Source organism: Sminthopsis crassicaudata, chromosome 1, assembly GCF_048593235.1.
Source record: "Sminthopsis crassicaudata isolate SCR6 chromosome 1, ASM4859323v1, whole genome shotgun sequence".
NCBI classification, from domain to species: Eukaryota; Metazoa; Chordata; class Mammalia; order Dasyuromorphia; family Dasyuridae; genus Sminthopsis; species Sminthopsis crassicaudata.
Window position 1 is genome coordinate 613802356 of NC_133617.1, and position 20017 is coordinate 613822372.

The 20017-nt window shown below is 34.5% G+C and overlaps 1 protein-coding gene across 3 annotated transcripts in view; it reads left to right on the forward strand.

Annotated features, from left to right (window-relative positions):
• HCN1 (hyperpolarization activated cyclic nucleotide gated potassium channel 1) overlaps window positions 1-20017 on the forward strand; it is a 612097-nt gene that overhangs the window by 401452 nt on the left and 190628 nt on the right. The window lies entirely within an intron of this gene.

Here is a 20017-nt window from a genome sequence, read left to right on the forward strand (position 1 = left end):
TATTTCCTAATTCCTTCAAACATAATTTCTCTATCTATAAAATTTTGAAGTCAACCTAGGTAAGAAATTCTGAACCTTATTTCATTCATTCACTCAATGGTTCATTTATTTGTATCATAGAATTCTCTGACAATCTAATGAAGCCTAGCAAGTCTTTCTCAGAATATTTTTTCAGGTCTTCATATCTTTTTTAAATTTAAAAAAAATAGCTTTTTATTTTCAAAATACATGCAAAGATATTTTTCAACATTCATTGATGGAAAACTTTGTGCTCCAAATTTTTCTTCATCCCTTTCACCCATTGCTCTCCTCTACATAACAAGTAATTCAACATAAGTTAAACATGAGCATTTCTTCTAAACATATTTCCATATTTATCATGTGGCACAAAGAAAAGCAGATTCAAAAGGGAAAAATGAGAAAGTAAAAAAAAATAAAGCAAGTGAGCCCCAAGAAAAAGATGGAAATACTATGTTGTGATCCATATTAAGTCCTTATAGTCCTCTTTCTGGATACAGATGGCTCTCTCTATCACACATCTATTGGAATTGGCCTGAATGACCTCATTGTTGAAAAAAGCCAAGTCCATCACAGTTGATCATCACATAATCTTGTTGTTGCTATATACACTATTCTCTTAATTCTATTCACTTCACTTAGCATCAATTCTCTCCAAGGTCTCTGCAGGCCTTTCTGAAACCATCCTGCTGATCCTTTTTATAGAACAATAATATTCAATTACATTAATATACCAAAATTTATTCAGCCATTCCTCAACTGATGGGCATACACTCAGTTTCCAGTTCCTCATCACTATAAAAAGGGCTACTACAAACATTTTTCACACATAGATACTTTTCCCTTTTTATGATCTCTTTGGGATATAGACACAGGAGAGGCACTGCTGGATCACAGAGTATGCATTTTGATTGCCCTTTGGGTATAGTTCCAAATTGCTCTCCAGAATGATTAGATGAAGTCACAACTCCAATAGAATATTAGGGTCCCAGTTTTCACACACTTCCTCCAACATTTATCATTATATTTTCCTGTCATCTTAGCCAATCTGAGAGGTATCTGAGTGCCTCAGAGTTGTCTTAATTTGCATTTCTCTAAACAATAGTGATGTAAAGCATTTTTTTTACTATGACTAGAAATTGCTTTAATTTCTTCATCTGAAAATTGACCTTTGACCATTTACCAACTAGAGAATTGCTTGTATCCCAGAATATTTTTAAATAATTGAAGGAAATTCTAATTTTCAGATCAAAGTAAATGGAAATAAAGGTATAACATTTCCCCCGGTACAACCCTTGCCCCCAAAATATATCCATATATCTCTAACAGATTCAGGGATCCTATGGACCACAGTATTACATGATAAGTTTCCTTATACTTATTATTCCAAGAAATTTTCTAAAAGATTTAACTTTAACGTAACTAACCAAAAGGAACTATAACTATACTTCAAGAGTACTTGATGAAAATATATTTTTATCATAGAATATTTTCTCAAAAAATAATTTAGAGATAGACATCAGTAAATTCAGGCACAAGTTTGATTTATATTGCCATACATACCCCCCCAAAGCATTTTTTTATTGCTACAGAACTACACATTGATTCACTTTCTTTTCTTTTTCTTTTAAATTTGATTTAATACTATTGGTGATTTGGTCTCTACAGTATAAAGAAATAGATTCAAGGGACAAAATTGGTTGTGCCTCTTCTGTTAAGTGCTTAAACTCTTAGTGTCCAGGCAAACTGATAAAATTATAAATTTCAGAGCAGGTGTCAATTTGCTTGGGAGATTGAGTTTCTTTATAGTCATCATATATAGCCCCAAAGAAATCATAGGTGTAGGTCCCCAAAAACCAAATATAAAGCAACCTAAAAATAGAATAGCCCCAATTTAGATGCAAACAACACTTAGAAAATGTTTTAGAACAGAATCTAACTTACCTGCGGGTGGTATCATATATACAAATTTATTTCAACTACTATCTCTGCTTTAACATTTTATTTATTTGTTTACCTATTTATTTATTTGTTTGTTTATTTTTATTAAGCTTTTTTATTTACAAAACATATGCATAGATAAATTTTTCCACACTGAACCTTGCAAAACCTTCTGTTCCAACCTTCCTCCTCTTTCCCCCTATCCCCTCCCCTTGATGGCAGGCAGTCCATTACATGTTAAATATGTTAAAGTATATGTTAAATTCAATATATGTATACATATTTTTACGGTTATCTTGCTATACAAGAAAAAATAAATTTAGAAAGAAAGAAAGAAAAATATCTAAGAAGAAAATCAAGAATATGAGCAACCAAATAACAGAAAGAGTAGAAATGCTATCTTGTGGTTCACACTCATTTTCTACAGTTATCTCTTTGGGTGTAGCTTATTCTCTTCATTACAGAAAAACTGGAACTAGTTTGAATCATCTAATTTTTTTTTGAATCATCTCCTTGTTAAAGAGAGCCACATCAATTAGAGTTGATCATTATATAATTTGATTGTTGCCATGTATAATGATCTCTTCGTTATGCTTATTTCACTTAGCATCAATTCGTGTAAGTCTCTCCTGGCCTCTCTGAAATCATCCTGCTAGTCATTTCTTTTTTTTTTTTATTCATTTTTCCAAATTATCCCCTCCCTCCCTCCACTCCCTCCCCCCGATGACAGGTAATCCCATACAATTTACATGTGTTACAATATAACCTAGATACAATATATGTGTGTAAATACCATTTTCTTGTTGCACATTAAGTATTAGCTTCCGAAGGTATAAGTAACCTGGGTAGATAGACAGTAGTGCTAACAATTTACATTCACTTCCCAGTGTTCCTTCTCTGGGTGTAGTTATTTCTGTCCATCATTGATCAAGTGGAAGTGAGTTGGATCTTCTTTATGTTGAAGGTATCCACTTCCATCAGAATACCTCTTCATACAGCATTGAAGTGTACTGCGATCTTCTGGTTCTGTTCTTTTCACTCAGCATCAGTTGATGTAAGTCTCTCCAAGCCTCTCTGTATTCCTCCTGCTGGTCATTTCTTACAGAGCAATAATATTCCATAACCTTCATATACCATAATTTACCCAACCATTCTCCAACTGATGGACATCCATTCATCTTCCAGTTTCTAGCTACAACAAAAAGAGCTGCCACAAACATTTTGGCACATACAGGTCCCTTTCTCCTCTTTAGTATTTCTTTGGGATATAATCCCAATAACAGCAATGCTGGGTCAAAGGGTATGCACAGTTTGATAACTTTTTTGGGCATAGTTCCAAATTGCTCTCCAGAATGACTGGATTCTTTCACAACTCCACCAACAATTTGTCAGTGTCCCAGTTTTCCCACATCCCCTCCAACATTCATCATTATTTGTTCCTGTCATCTTAGCCAATCTGACAGGTGTGTAGGGGTATCTCAGAGTTGTCTTAATTTGCTTTTCTCTGATAAGTAGTGATTTGGAACACTCTTTCATATGAGTGGAAATAGTTTCAATTTCATCATCTGAAAATTGTCTGTTCATATCCCTTGACCATTTATCAATTGGAGAATGGTTTGGTTTCCTATAAATTAGGGTCAGTTCTCTATATATTTTGGAAATGAGACCTTTGTCAGAACCTTTACTTTTAAAAATATTTTCCCAATTTGTTACTTCCCTTCTAATCTTGTTTGCATTAGTATTGTTTGTACAGAAACTTTTTAGTTTGATGTAATCAAAATCTTCTATTTTGTGATCAATAATGATCTCTAGTTCTCCTTTGGTCATAAATTCCTTCCTCCTCCACAGGTCTGAGAGGTAGATTATTCTCTGTTCCTCTAATCTATTTATTATCTAATTTTTTATGCCTAAATCATGGACCCATTTTGATCTTATCTTGGTATATGGTGTTAAGTGTGGATCCATATCTAATTTCTGCCATACTAATTTCCAGTTTTCCCAACAGTTTTTTTTTCCGAATAATGATTTTTTGTCCCTAATGTTGGTATCTTTGGTTTTGTCAAAGATTAGATTGCTATAGATGTACCCTTTTTTGTCCTTTGTATCTAATCTGTTCCACTGATCGACCGGTCTATTTCTTAGCCAGTACCAAATGGTTTTGGTGACTGCTGCTATATAATATAGCTTTAGATCAGGTACACTTAGACCATCTTCCTCTGACTTTTTTTTCATTACTTCCCTTGCAATTCTGGACTTTTTATTCTTCCATATGAATTTTGTTGTTATTTTTTCTAGGTCATTAAAATAGTTTCTTGGGAGTCTGATTGGTATAGCACTAAATAAATAGATTAGTATGGGGAGTATTGTCATCTTTATTATATTTGCTCGGCCTATCCAAGAGCACTGAATGTCTTTCCAATTATTTAAATCTGACTTTATTTTTTGGCAAGTGTTTTGTAATTTTTCTCATATAATTTCTGACTATTCTTTGATAGATGGATTCCCAAATACTTTATACTCTCAACATTTGTTTGGAATGGAATTTCTCTTTGTATCTTTTGCTGTTGCATTTTGTTGGTGATATATAAAAATGCTGAGGATTTAAGTGGATTTATTTTGTATCCTGCCACTTTGCTAAAATTCTGAATTATTTCTAATAGCTTTTTAGCAGAGTCTTTGGGGTTCTCTAAGTATACCATCATGTCATCTGCAAAGAGTGATAGTTTGATTTCCTCATTTTCTACTCTAATTCCTTGACTCTCTTTCTCGACTCTTATTGCTGAGGCTAGCATTTCTAGTACTATATTGAATAGTAATGGTGATAGTGGGCAACCTTGTTTCACTCCTGATCTTACTGGGAAAGGTTGCAGTTTATTTCTATTGCAAATTATGCTTACTGATGGTCTTAAATATATGCTCCTGATTATTCTAAGGAATAATCCATTTATTCCTATACTCTCAAGAGTTTTTAGTAGGAATGGATGTTGGATTTTGTCAAATGCTTTTTCTGCATCTATTGAGATGATCATATGGTTTTTTATTAATTTGATTATTAATATGGTCAATTATACTAATAGTTTTCCTAATATTTAACCAGCCCTGCATTCCTGGTATGAATCCTACTTGATCATAGTGTATTATCCTGGGGATGATTTTCTGAAGTCTTTTTGCTAATATCTTATTTAAAATTTTCTGCTAATCATTTCTTACAGAACAATAATATTCCATAACATTCATATACCAAAATTTATTCAATCATTTTCCAATTGATGGGCATCCATCCAATTTCCAGGTTTTAATCATTACAAAAAGTGCTGCCACAAACATTTTTCCACATGTGGGTCCCTTTCCCTTCTTTAAGAACTCTTTGAGATATAAACCCAGTAGTAATACTTCTGGATCACAGGGTATGCTCAGTTTGATAACTTTTTGAGCATAGTTCCAAATTACTCTCCAGAATGGTTGGATTCATTCACAATTCCACCAACAATGTATCAGTGTCCCAGTTTCCCACATCTCCAATGTTTAACATTATCTTTTCCTGTCATCTTAGCCAATTTGAGAGGTGTGTATTCATGTTTCTCTGATCAATAGTGATTTGAAGCAACTTTTCATATGACTGGAAATAGTTTCAATTTCTTCATCTGAAAATTTTTTCTTCATATCCTTTGACCATTTATCAATTGGAGAATGGCTTGATTTCTTATAAATTTGGGTCAATTCTTTATATATTTTGGATTTGAAGCTTTTATCAGAACCTTGGATTATAAAAATATTTTCCCAGTTTATTGCTTCCCTTATGATCTTATCTGCATTTGTTTTGTTTATACAAAACCTTTTTAACTTAATATAATCAAAATTTTCTATTGTGTGATCAATAATGATTTCTAGTTGTTCTTTGGTCACAAATTCCTCTCTCCCCCACAGGTTTTAGAGATAATCTATCCTATGTTCTTCCAATTTATTTATAATCTTCTTTATGTTTTATACAGCACATATTTATACCACCCTGAAGGGAAGGGGGACCTCTAAGAAGTTGGCATAACAGGATTGGCCCAAGAAGAGGGAGGGAGGCATGCTAGGCTTTGAGAGCACTAAGGAGGGAGACGTGGTACCTGAGATCAGATACTGTCTCTTGGGGCTATGACCCACCTCTCCATGGAACTCGACTGTGCTTCTTCCCTCAGGTCCTCCCACATGCCTTGAATTGCATTCCTTGCTCCTGGAGGCTTTTTAACCCTCACATTTCCCTCTCTTTTATTATTAAGACTGAGCAATTTCATATTGATTAATGAGAAGCTCTTCCATAAGCACCTCTAAAGAATTTTTTTAGAATATGTATAAAGCATCCTAGCAAAGTAGAAGAATATGTATAAAGCATCCTATCAAAGCATATAAAAGCAAATGAAGCAACAATACAAAAATGGCTATGTAGAGCCCATGGGATACAGTAGAAGGGGATGGGAAAGGCAGTATGTTGGATTCAATCACTAAGCCGGTCAGCAAGGGTAATCATCTCTCTGCTATGGCACTGTTTTGGGTATTTCTTGGGTCATCTCCTTCTCTTTTTCACCCCTGTTTTAGTAGGGAAAACTTCCCTTCTTCTTTCTGAAATCCTGTGGCCTTCCCCATTAGGATCTGCAAGACATAAATATCCTGGCCCTCTCCAAAGTACTAAGGATGGAATTTGCCAATGTCCTTCCTCATCCTTCCAAAGGACCTTTTGAATGTTCTCTGATGCTTGAAGAGCTGTTTTTATGGAGCTTAGTTATCTGTCCTGTCTATAAGAGTGTGCCAAATGTATCATTCCTGGAGAGAGGCCAGTATCCCTATCCAGGCACAAAAAATTATAAGTATAGAAGGTCTTGTCCACATCTGCCTATGTGGGCCATCAGGGATTCGGTCTACTTCTTCCCCCTTTCTGTTTAACAAGGAGTATGATGGCCCCATTCCACTAGGTTCTGACCCTGTGGATTATAGGGAATCCCTGTAATATGTTTAATGGTGAATGTAGCAAGGAGGTGGCCATTTGCTTAGAGGTATAAGCTAAACCATCATCTATTTTTATGGTATTAGGAATCCCATGAGAGGAGAAGCAACTATGCAAATGTTTAATGACCAAAGGAGAATTCTCCCCAGAGGCCACTGTGGCCCATATGAATTTAGAAAAGCTGTCAATATAGATATGGATGGCCACACGCGTCCTATGTTTCACATCCATTTGCCACAAATCATTTGGGAATAAACCCCAGGGATTAACTCCTTTACTAGGTGGAGGAGGAAGAAACTGAACACACTGAACACACTGCTTCAGTATCTGTTGGGCTTGTTCCCTAGTGGGGCCATAAAGGCAAAGTAGAGAATTAGCGGGTAAGTAGTACTTTACAGTAGAGAATGTCATGTGCATGTTCAGAGACTGTGACAATCGTGAAAAGGGATCATAGATTGTACCTGACATCTGTGACCACTGGGTGTCAGAATATCCCAAGTTTGTCTGCAAACTTTCAGGGCAAGTCTTCTGCTGCAACCCCTTTAGATATCACAGTTGCAAGGACATCCATTTGAAAGGCATTGGAGCTGACATTCTCATATCTCTTTCTCATCTCTTCCAGGCCAGCCTTGCTATCTAAAGTAAACATGGCCTTCTGACAGTTAGTATTAGCATTCTCCTATGCCAATTTCTGTATAAGGAGGCTGGAGGCTTCTCCTCTGCCCACTGACCTCTCAACAGCTGCCTGAGGCAAGCCACAAAATCAGTTAAAGTTTCTTCTGGACCTTGTTTAATTTTAGTCATCGAGGGCTTCTGCTTTCCAGCTCTTTGGGCACACTGGGACACAGCTGCATATCTGCTGCATCATTTTATATTTGATTCTTATTTCTTTCATAACTTCCAGCTTTCTGTATTATTTGTCCTAAACTTGTCTGGGAATCTGCAAAGCCTTCACAAGGGGGTGCAGAGGGAGTGAATGGGAGACATATCTCCTTAGGAAGGGCAGGGGATAGGGGAGAAGGCCATGCCTTGGAGGCAGAGGCGACCTTCCCTCTGTTTGATTTCTCCTCCCTCATCTTATCACTGTCCTTTTCCTCAAGTTTACTTTCTCATTACTCATCTTATCTCTGCCTCCTCCTCTTCCATCATATCCACTTCCTGCTTCTTCTTCACCACCTCTTCCTTTTTTGGCATATCTACCTCCTTTGTATTTCTGTTTACTTCCTGATTCTTTCTACCTGTTCCACTTCATGGGCATTGCTGGTCCTGGTTAGTGCTGGTGTATGACCATCATTTGTTTTATGACTCTCTGTTTGCATTTCATTATCTACTTTTAATGGATTGTGACTTCCATATCTTAAAGTGCCCACAATCACTTGATAAATGAGGTGATGCTGTTCTGGGATGGCTCCTGGTGTTTCCTTATCATAGGAAGCCATCTGACTACCTACTGCCTCCAACTATTTAAAATTAATTTCCAATCCTGCTTGCTTTATTATTCCATAAGCTTCTTTCCCTGGCCCCTCCTGGTCTGGGGACCCTCACAATAATTTGTCCCATTTCCTAACTTTCTACTCACTAGAGCAAAGTTCTGTCTCTCTTCCCACCTGAGGCCTGCTACATGGTGAGGTCCTAGCCAAAATTGTCCCTGTTTGGGTGCCACTTGTAGCATCCCCCTTTGGGCTATTCTAATTGCCCACCTCTTGGTGGTATGATTGTTAAGTCCAGGCTAGCTCCCGGGAGGCTTCAGGATTAGCCAGAATCAAAATAAGTAAAAGTTCTTCTTTTTAGGGGGAGAAGCAGGCAAACTGCCTGGAGATTAGCCAAAGATCTCTTCTTGATTCTGGAGTCCAGAATCTTCACCTTTTTCCTCCTAGTCCTTCTGCCAAGTGAGTCTGGCTTGTCTCACCATACCCTGTAATCCTTGCCTCAGATTATCTCTATACACCAAACATTGAGCCAGCACAGAACAGAGAAGGGCAATTTTTCCAAACATGCTAATAGAGTCATTGTTTTGAATAGCTAATTAGCCTAAAGTGCTTGGTTGTCTGATTCAAGCAAAGTTTTTAAGAGTTTCAGCCCTTTACATCTCCTACTTTCTTTTGTTTTAGAACACAGATAGTCACCCCACCTGACTCAGGGAGGTGAGAACCCCAAAAAGGAGGTGATCATACCCTCCCTGACTTCTCAGGAAAGGAGGTGAAAACATGAAAAAGGAGGTGATCACACCCCTCCTGACTTCTCAAGAATGGAGATGAAAGCACTAAAAAGGAGATGATCTCACCTCCCCGACTTCTAAGGAAAAGAGATGAATAACACCAAAGGGAAAAACACCAAGCCAGATATTGTTAGCTGGTTTCTGGACTGAAGGGTCTTACTAGAAACAGGTATACACAAACCCATCAGCATAGGAAGTATTACACAAGCACAAAGCAATAAAGCACAGGCTAGCAGTGATAACTCTCCCCACAGCAGTCTCAATGTTGTGTAACAAACAAGAATTGTACATGCAAGTAGTAATATAACAAAACAATATAGTATTGTAAAAGATTTCCAGAAGTCCTAGAAGGAGGGTATGTAAATAACAATCACACATGTGCCTCTTTCAGCAACCAAGAGATAGTCCAAAACCAATCTATTATCCATTACTTCATATGTCAGGGAATTCAATAACCCTTGCATGTTTTTGAAGTCCTGCAACAGTCTTATCATTTCTCAGGAAACCCAATGATTCCTGCATTTTTTGAAGTCTTGAAACAGTCTCATCATGTTTCAGAGAATCCAATGATTCCTGAGGGTTTTCAAGTCCTATAACAGTCTTTTCATATCTGAGAGAATCCAATAATATCTGAGGGTTTTCAAGTCCTACAACAGTCTTATCATGTCTGAGAGAATCCAATGATTTCTGAGTGTTTTGAAGTCTTACAACTGTCTTATCATGTCTCAGGGATTCCAATGATTCCTGAAGTTTTGAAGTCCTGGATCAGTCTCATTAACAAAATTGATGTCCATGAGTCAATTGCCATAACTACCATGTTCTTTCAGTGGTGGGCACAGTCAGCATCGGAACTACCTATGTTTCTTGGGTCTTCTCCTTCGTTTCAATGGTCTGCTCCATTTGTCTCCAATGGATAAAGTGAATATGGCTCATTGGTACCCATCTGATTCCTTCTCCACATGTAGAGATATAAGCAAACCATCTCCCCCAAGCAGTTAACCTATCTGGTCCCTTCCATTCACCACTTTATAGATCTCTCCACATCACCAGGCAATTAGCTAAAGATAGGGGAGCTGCTTGCATTGGATACTGCCCTTCTATTGGGTTATAAAACCTGTCTGCTGGAGCCAGTGCATCTTTGTCAAAAATCAAGAGGTTAATAGTATAAAGAGCTAAATTTAGAAGTTCTCTAGAGTTACCTGTGGCTCCTCCTTTCTTTTGTTTTTGGAGGAGTGTCTTAATGTCTCTGTTTCTCCTTTCTACTATTGCCTGTCCTTGAGTATTAAAGGATATGCCAGTGGTGTGTAAAATCTTATACTGTGCATAAAATTGTACAAAATGTTTAGAAGTATATACAGGTCAATCATCTGTTTTTTTATTGCTTGTGGCACACCCATAATTGCAAATGCTTATATAAGCAATTCAATGACTGTCTCTTTTGCTACAAGAGGCTGTCTCTTTTGCTGCTGGTATTGCAAAAGTAAATGCTGAAAAGGTGTCTACTACAACATGGATAAAAGACAGAGGACCAAAAGATTTATAATGGGTCACATCCATTTGTCAAATTTCATTAGGTCTCAAACCATGAGGATTCTTTCCTGGAGGGAACACAGGAGCATGGAAAGGAAGGCAAGATGTTCAGCTTTTTACTATGCTCCTAGCTTCCTCTTTTGTTATCACAAATTGCTAATGTCAAACTCAAGCAGCCTGATGATATTTAGAGTGAGATTCTTGGGTTTCTTGAAATAAATAAGTATTGGCCAGTATAGTTAGAAGGTATCTGCCTTTGAATTACCATCAAAAATAGGACCTGGAAGTCCACTATGAGAGTGGACATGCAAGATATAAATCTTACCTAGATGCTTTCTCACTTGCTCTTGAAGTTCCTTAAAGAGCTGATATGTATTGGAAGCTACAAATTTTATTTGGGCTGTGGAAGTTCTTTGTACCACACCTATTGATGAATCAGATATTATATTTATTTCTCCTGGATAATAAGAGCTAGAATGATTGCATACAATTCATTCTGAAGAGTGGACTAAAAAATAATTCTTACTACTCTCTTAATAATTAAGTCATGAGAATATACAGAACAAATATTATGTTTGGATGCATCTGTAAAGATAGTTGGTCCTTTAAGAGGAAATTTAGAAACCTTTTCTTCAAGAATCAATTGCCAATTATGTAATAGTCTAGTTATCTTTAATGGAGACCCATGTGTAAAATTTGAAGTTATGGCCAATAAAATTTGCCACTCTGGGATGATTTCACAGTATACAATAATTTGTGCATTAGTATGACAGGTATATATCTTGTCTGGTCTTATCCTAGATAATTGTACTGCTTGCTTAATGGCCTTTAATAAAATTCTAGCCACAAGCACTGAGTAAGGAAAAAGGCTCTGGTCTGCTTGGGCTGGGAGGTTCACCTACTCTGTCACACTATCTCTTTGATGAAAAACTGCTGTGGGAGCCTCTTTTGTAGCAAAAACTGATATTTCTAAGGTTTTTTGAGTGACTTTCAAACACATTGGATAAAGCCAGATCAATTTGTCTCAAAGCCTCTTAAGCTTCTTTTGTAACCTAGCATGGTGAGTTTAAAACACTGTCTCCCTTTAAAATGTCACATAATGGTTACAACTGATAGTTAGTTAAGCCTAACACTGGACACATCCATTGGATATCTCCTATCAATTTCTGAAAGTAATTTAAGGTGTTTAGCTTCTCTGTTCTTAAGAAAAGTTTTTAAACTGTAAGTACTTTAGGGTATACTTCATATCCTAAATATTGAAAAGGAACATGACTTTGAATTTTTCTGGAGCTATATGCAATTTGTAGTTCCTTAGTGTTTCTAGGGTCTTTTGTAAGACATGCTTCTAACATTTGTTCCTCAGGTGCATATCCCAATATATCATCCATGTAGTGTAATAACATTACTTTTTGTAGATTATTTTCTTCCTGGAGTAAGAGCAGCAGCAATATACATTTCGCACATAGTAGGGATGTTTTTCATTTCCTGTGGCAAAACTGTCCATTCATATCTTTTATAAGGCTCAGTTAAGTTAATGATGGGCACTGAAAAGGCAAATCTTTTCATATCCTCTTTATCTAGAGGGATTGAATAGAAACAATCCATAATGTCTATAACACAAAGAGGCCATTCTCTAGGCAATTAAGTAGGAGATGGAAGTCCAGGCTGAAGAGTTTCCATCTGTTCATTTCCTTTTCTTTAATCAGTCGACACCCTGCATTTTCCAGATTTCTTTCTTACAACAAATACCAGGGAATTACAAGGACTTAAAGAAGGTTGTAAGTGTTCTTGGTCAAGTTGCTCCTGTATTATATCTATTAAGACCTGAATTTTTTCTTTGGCTAAAAGCCACTGTTCTATCCATACTGGTGTATCAGTTTTCCATTGAATAGGAACAATTGAGAGTATTGGTAGACTTTCAACAGCAGCTCTGCTTAAAAAAAAAATTGAAGTACTCATTTATCATCCTACTTGTTGTAAAATGTCTCTTCCCCACAGATTGATGGGGGTTTTTCAACTATACAAGAAGTAAAAACTCCTGTTTCACCTTCAAATGTTCATCTCAAAAGAGTAGCACTAACTTCAGCTGCTATTGATCCTCCTAAGCCAGACATGTAGGTGTTTGTCTTAAACTTTGGCTAGTGACTAGGCCAGTTGGCACCTCTAATGATTGTATGATCTGCCCTGTGTCTTACAATTGCTTCTAATGGTATACCATTTATATAGATAGTGAGCATAGGATGGTCACTGTAACTGCTACAGTCCAGAATATTCCTGGATTCTGTTACTTGGAGTCAGAATCTAAGCAACTATAACCAGATTGCTTAGTAGGAGTCTGTATCAGTAAATCTGATGCTACTACTTCTCCTAGTTGAGAAGTCACACATTATCTACCTTTATTAGTGACTGGGATATTATCTATAAATTCCCCAGTTTCCCACATCAGTGTGTAGATGAACAATTCTCAGGAGGTTAAATGAGTGTAAACTGTTTGCATTTTTTGTTTTTCTTCCCAGGTTATTTTTACCTTCTGAATCCAATTCTTCCTGTGCAACAAGAAATTTAGTTCTGCACACATATATTTTATCTAGGATATACTATAACATATTTAACATGTATAAGACTGCCTGCCATCTAGGGGAAGGGGTGGAGGGAAGGAAGGGAAAATATGAACAGAATTGAGTGCAAGGGATAATGTTGTTAAAAATTACCCATGCATATGTACTGTCAAAAAAAAAGTTATAATTATAAAATAAAATAAAAAAAAATTTAAAAAGCATGCTGCTTGTGCAGTCAGAAAATCTAGGATATCTAAAAATTCGGCTGTTTAAAATCTATATGAATTTTAAAAATCATTCCCCTTTTCTAGATCATATTTCTTCATCTATACGGAATAGGAAACATATTTTCTAAGACTCTTTCCAATTTTAGAAGCAACAGTTGAAGAAGAGATAGAAAACTATACCTAGATTTGAGATGACCTGAGTTCAAATCTGTTTCAAATACTTAGTAAACGTGTGACCTTGGGTAAATCACTAAATCTCAGTTTGTCTTAGTTTTTCTATTATCAAATGGAGATAATGGCAGCTACCTCACAGGGTTGTTCTAAGGAGCAATTAAGTTAATATTTGTAAAAAAAAAAAAAAAAAAAAAAAAAAAAAAAAAAAAAGATGTTAGCACAGTGCTTAGCACAAAATTTGATATATATATATGTATATATACATATATATATATATATATGTATGTATCTAGATATGAGTATGTATGTGTGTTTATGTATTTATTCCCTACTTGTCCTCTAAATCACTTAATCCAATGGCTTAGAATTCTAATGTTGTAACACACTGGAATGTAATCAAATTCTGCTCAGAATTCCTCAGAATCATATACCATTAGAATTGAAAGTGGCATGTAATTCAACAGTCTAATTTTATTTTTAAAATAATTTTTATTGATACTGTTTACTTTTATTTTGTTTAAATTTTCCCTTAAATTCATCTCTAGCCCTACTTCCAAAGAGCTATTTTATAGAACACAAAATACCATTAAAGTAAAAAAAAAAAAAGAAAATGAGAAAATTCTTCAATCTAATTAGTATATTGACAAGTTGTCAAAAATATATTCAGTGTTCCATAGCCATGACGTTCCCATCACTACAGACAGCTTTTTGTAATTATTCTTTGGAATCATTCTTGCTCTATGTAACTTTGTAGCATTCATTTTCAATTATTATTTGGTTGATTTTCTTTCCATTAAGATTATTATAGTTTTTCTATGGATTGTTTTCTTGGCTCTTCTTCTTTTCTTTCTCCTGGTCCTTCTTCACTTCCTTGTCTCCATTCTCTTTTCCCTCTTCCTTTTCCTCCTTCACCACCTTCTCCATTTCTTCTTCTTCTTTCATTTCTCCTTTTATTCATCCTCTTCCTTCTTTTTATTTTTTGACAATTCATACAAAAATTTTAAGGAGTCTTAATATTTCATTTATTCACACACCACAATTTGTTTATTATTATTTGGCCATTTAGACATGCCTAACATTTCATGAATCCATGGATCATAGTTCATAAGACTCTTCTATCTTCTACTATATCTTGAAGTCTGTTCACATTCTTATCCATTGTTGCTATGATAGTCTACCTATCTAATCCTTTGCTTTAAGGTTTTCCTTTCAATCCTTCCCAATATCAGGGTCTTTTCTAATGAGTCCTTATTGTCATTATGTAGACAAAGTATTTAAACGTCAGCTTTGGTATTTGACTTTGGAATGAATAGCCAGAACTAATGTCTTAAGGTTTCAGAGCTTAGATTTCCTTGTCATACAAAGACTTCTTAAAGTCTTCATCACCTCAATTCAAAAGTATTGATTTTGAGGTACTCAATTTTCCTTATGAACCACATCTTACAACCATACAGTTTCACAAAACTAAGACATAGTTTTGAATATATAGAACTTTGTTAGCAAAGTAGTGTCTCTGCTTTTTAGTAAGCTGTACAGGTTTGCCATAGGTTTCTTTCCAAAAAACAAATATCTTAATTATATGGTGGCTTTCTCTGACTACAGTGATCTTTGATTCCAAAATATAAAATGTGACACTGTTTCCATTTCTTCTCCATTGATTTGCCAGGAAATTATGGGATTAGTTGCTAAGAACTTGTTTTTCTTTTTTTAGGTTTAAAACCAAATTTTACCCTCTCCCCAGCAACCTTCATCAAGAGGTTCTTAATTCCTCTTTACTTTCTTCCATCAGAGTGGTATCATCCACATATATGAGAATGTTGATATTTCTCCCAGCAATCTTAGTTCTGGCTTTTGATGCATACAGCTTGGATTTTGCAAGATATACTCTACATATAAATTAAATAAATAGGGTGACAATAAATAACTTTGTTGCATTTCTTACCCAATCTTAAAACAATCATTACTATGTTTGTTCTTCACTTGCTTCTTTATTCATATGTAGGCTCCTCAGGAAACAAATAAGATGATTTGTTACTCTCATCTCTCTTAGGACTTGCCACAGTTTGTTGTGATATACACAGGCAAATATTTAATGTTGTCAGTGTTGCTAAAATAGGTGTTTTTATTGCAACTCCCTTGCTTAATCCATAATCTGTCATGCATTGGCAGTTTGGTCTCTAGTTCCTCTACCTCTTCAAAAAACAGACTATTCTGATAATTCTCAGTTTACATGTTGCTGAAGCTTGACTTGAACAGCCTTGAACATAACAGTGTTAGTGTGTGAAATAAATGCAATTGTTTCATAGTTTGAATATTTCTTAACATTGTTCTTTAAATTGGGTTATAGAATACTTTTTCCAATACATGTTATTTAAAAGTAATCACAATATACAAAAGAAAACTTACAAAAATAATAGGATTTCATTTTGTATTATCTTTACTATAAATCAGTAAAGCTGTGAACAGTCTAATGAAACAGTTTTACATTTTAAAATCAAGATGAGATTTGATGGTTTACTGATATTTCAAGGGAACCATAGTCTCATTTGGAAAATGGTTTTCAATGCAGTTTTCAACACCTCTATGTCTTCATTTTGGGAAAATCTTGTTTGTGTCTTTTTATAAATGCATTTGATTTGTGATTTTATTGATTTCTAGACTTCAGAAAGTTATATGTGAATGTTAGAAATGCTGATTAGATTCATAGTTGTATCATGTGTTTCATTTTCTGAGAGTTAATTTTAAAATATTTATTAGTACCCCTCTGGATCAAGGTTATGAAGATAGAGGATGACTTGGAGAAGAGGACTAAATCTCAGGGACTCAATGAAGGAAAAAAATGGGGAGTAAATGATACTGAAATGATTCAGACAAAGAATTGTGATATGTGTTCATAAAATGAGACAAAACCTTCTACTGACAAGGGATAGCATTTGAAAAGAAAAGATATTTTGGAAGAGATGTTTTATAGTGTCTGACAGAGTCAGTCTCAAAAGAATAACAATTGCCTCATAGTAGTGATTTTTCCAGTGAAGAATGGATAACATAAATTAGTAGAAGGCTCATTCAGCACATTTTATGGCCTCTTTCAACATTGTTCTGCAGCAAGCAAATAGGAAATGAGAAAGGAAATTATGGTCCTTTTACCATGTTGGGATTTGACAATATATGAATAACTACAAAGTAAGAAGCATATAAGTTCTCTGAGAGCAAGGACTTTTTCCCCTTTGTTTTGTCTTTATATACTTAATTTCTGGCATATAGTAAGATCTTAGTTCTTCATAAATGCTTATTCAATTGAAATGAATTTTCCATTTATTTTCTGGTGTTAATGTGTGTCTCTACCTTCCACACTTTGAGTCTATTAATACTCATTATTTTTGTGATTAGGTGAGTTGTTTCACAAGTGTTTTTTATTATCCATTATGACAAAATTCATTCACATTTACATGATGTTTCACAATTTACAAGGAGCTTTTTCTGACAAAGTCCTATGAGTAAATATTGTAATCCTCCATTTTCAGATGAGGAAACTGATACTAAGGAGATAAACAACATATCTGAGGTCACATATCTAGTAAGTATCAGAGCCAGGAATAGAGCTCAATTCTGAATGTAAATAACTTCATTTTTTTTCATAAGGCCATTCTGCATTTATCCATCTTAACACATCAAGACCTGGTAACAATTTAAGACTGTCCATTCCAATGTATTCAAAGTACTTTCAGAGTCTTACCATTTGACTCTAGCATCAAAAGAAAAAAAAAAAAAAAAACCTTAGTTTTATATTTAGATAAAATCTTTCTTTCTTATCCTTAAATAACAGAACTTATAATGGATGCATCATGTCCAGGGGGTTTTTGGAGGTGAATTTCAATAGATTTAAATTATTAGTTGTAAATGTATCATGCAATAAAACTTCCTTTAAACTTCTCATACTATATATGATGTTGATAATTCATATTCCAATTTCATCTTCATAGAATAGCTTACACAATCAGAACCCAATTATGTTTTGCTAAAAACAATTCTAAATTCCCTTGGAGAAGAGAGAATAATGAAATAATATGCAAAAGTAGTCCTGATTGCTACCAGATAGAAACATGTGCAATGAGTTAGTTAGACTAATAGATTACAGAGATGACACATCATTGTTTTTAAAGATAAGTATAAGTTTAATGAATTATTATTCATTTCATTCATTATTCATTTTGATGATTGTACATGAACTAATTAGAATATTTTAGAGGTTATTTTAACATGAAAGTTTACTCATGTTTTATAAATAAGCAGTTCTCTAACATGTCTTGACTTGAAGTTCCCTATCCAATTATAAATAATTAGAGCTGATTATTTTTGCACCTTCAAAATGAGAATTGTATACCAAAATCTGAAAGGATGAGCTTATATTTTGACTCAGTTATCTCTATGATCAGTTTTCTAGAAAATCTTATTCAAGAAGATTCATATATTAGTTCAAAATAATTTGGAAAACAACTTGAAGGCTTTGTAGATTATTGGTATTGTATCGACCATATGGAGAATAGGTTTTGATCCTGACAAATTTGAATAAAAAAACTTGCTTTATTTTTTGAATAAATGAGGAGTTAGTATATGTAAATCTGTTAGAAGTGGTGACACTATACATATATGTGTATATATGTTTCATATACATATGCTTATAAAGGAGAGAAAGGGAGAAGGGGAGAAACACACACACAGAGAGACAAAGAGACACAAATATATTTGAATAGATATAGATAAGGATATATGTGTGTATAAATATATAGATATACATATACATACATACATATACATATACATACATACATATATGTATATATATATATAGAGAGAGAGAGAGAAAGAGAGAGAGAGAGAGACAGAGAGAGAGAGAGAGAAAATGAATATTTCAATGGCATTGCCTTCATCAAAGATCCCTTCTGCATCCTTATAATTCAGTCCAAGCAGCATCAGATTTTGCCTATTTTCCTTAACTGTTAGTACTTTCCCTCCTAAACTTTTATGTAGTCTCTATATATTTAGATATTTATGTCTAGATGTATATCTTCTGATTCATGTGCTTGAGATTATACATATGTGTTTATATTAACACACATATATGTGTTTCTATGTACATACATAATGTGTGTATGTGTGTATGTATATATATATACACACAAATTAATCAAGCAGATAAGCAGATACAGTCACAAATACACACTACACAATAACACATTCGCAAGTACATATTTATACTTTCATCTTAGACATTTCCTATAATCATAGGCACTCCCAACTTATATCTGCACAGTTGTAGTAGCTATAGAGTTTATAGAGTCTATTCTGCATCAAGCTTTTATTTTATCCAAATAATAGTCTTGTGAAACAGGTGATTCAGATACCACCTAAATTTAACAGATGTAAATATAGAGTCTTATGTCTATTAAATGCCTTGTCTGGTTACATAATTAGCAATTGGTACACCTGGCAATCCAATGCAGTCCTTTTTCTCAATTCAGAGAAGGGGGGAATATGTTAGTCCAAGAAGTATATAAGTGAAGTATACCAAAAGGTATACAGTAATTTGTTTACTGAAAATAAAAGTCTTCAATATTACTTTGAACAAAAGGATAATATCTATAAATTCAGTAACATTAGGAATTCCCAAATTAGGCAACTTATTATTTTTTAATTTAATTTTTTTATTATTATAGCTTTTTATTTACAAAACATATGCTTGGGAAATTTTTCAGTATCGATCCTTGCAAGCACTTCTCTTTCAACTTTTCCCTTCCTTCCCTCCACCTGCTCCCTTAAATGACAGGTAGTTTCATACATGTTGAACATGTTAAAGTATATCTTAAATACAATATATGTATACATATTTATATAGTTCTTTTGTTGCACAAGAAAAATCAGATTTAGAAAGGTAAAAATAACCTGGGAAGAAAAACAAAAATACAAGCAGTCCACATTCATTTTCCAGTGTTGTTTCGCTGGATGTAGCTGGTACTGTTCATCACTGATCAATTGAAACTGAATTGGATCCTCTCATTGCTGAAGATAGCCACTTCCACCAGAATTGATCCTCATATAATATTGTTGTTGAAGTATATAATGATATCCTGGTGCTGCTCATTTCACTTAGTATCAGTTCATGTAAGTCTCTCCAAGCCTCTCTGTATTCATCCTGCTGGTCATTTCTTCCAGAACAATAATATTCCATACTATTCATATAACATAATGGACTCAGCCATTTTCTAATTGATGGAAATCCATTCAATTTCCAGTTTCTACCCACTATTGAAAGGGCTGCCACACACATTTTTTGCACATTTCTCTTCTTTAATATTTCTTT